Source organism: Narcine bancroftii, chromosome 3 (assembly GCF_036971445.1).
Source record: "Narcine bancroftii isolate sNarBan1 chromosome 3, sNarBan1.hap1, whole genome shotgun sequence".
Taxonomy (NCBI): Eukaryota; Metazoa; Chordata; class Chondrichthyes; order Torpediniformes; family Narcinidae; genus Narcine; species Narcine bancroftii.
This window is the reverse complement of record NC_091471.1, coordinates 156599861-156600672: the sequence shown is the minus strand read 5'-3', so window position 1 is coordinate 156600672 and position 812 is coordinate 156599861. Positions and strand designations below refer to the sequence as shown.

General features: G+C 44.1%; 1 non-coding gene across 1 annotated transcript; it reads left to right on the top strand.

The window, feature by feature from the left end:
* Positions 1 to 407: 407 nt before the first annotated feature.
* trnag-gcc (transfer RNA glycine (anticodon GCC)) lies at positions 408 to 478 on the top strand. Its single transcript has one exon. It is a non-coding gene; the product is annotated as a tRNA-Gly (tRNA).
* The last annotated feature ends 334 nt before the right edge of the window (positions 479 to 812 follow it).

Sequence of the window (812 nt, the reverse complement as noted above, 5' to 3'; positions counted from 1 at the left end):
ACCTACCTTTGGAAAGTAGGAGGAAACCCAGAGTCAGATGAAGAATATTTGAACTCTACAGTGTTGCAGAGATCAGGATTAAACCCAGGGCCTTAGACCTGTGGGGCAGCAGAATCAGCAGTTGTGAGAAGGTCAAGCCGGACCTCCAGGGCTCTGCGGTGGACTGAAGCCTAGGTCTGTATTCTCTTGAGTTCTGCATGGTAAGTGAATATAGAGACATGGTGAAAGTGCAGGTAAAGATGATTAAAGAAGAAAATAAACTATGAGCAACAGAGTAGCCTGGAAAAGTCTTAATGAGTTACAGCTGATCCTGTAATTTCTGCCCTAATACACAATGTAGAAGAGACATAACTTGCAAATACTATAACTAGTGAATAAGGAGACAGGAGGTTTTTTCACAATCAGTTGCATTGGTGGTTCAGTGGTAGAATTCTCGCCTGCCACGCGGGAGGCCCGGGTTCGATTCCCGGCCAATGCAAAAGAACCTTTTTTCTTCTGAATTGTATTTGCTCTCCTGCTTTTTCTTGTATTTAACAGACCCTAACCCAAAAAGGAGTCACGTGATGGAGTAGTGGCCAGTCAGGGAAACCAGCCCTCTGCAGGAAAATAGGAAAAAAGTTAGGAAAAACCAAAGCTGAACAAAAGTAGAAATGGAAGATAAAGATACAGAGAAGAGATGGCTTCCAAGAAGGAGAAAGTAAAAACAACTGGAAAAAAAGTAGAAAAGTCGTCAGAGAAGAAAGAAGGCCTTACCTGCACGAAGGAACAGGACACTGTGGTGGCGAGGAGCTCCTGACCCTCGAGGTCAGTGT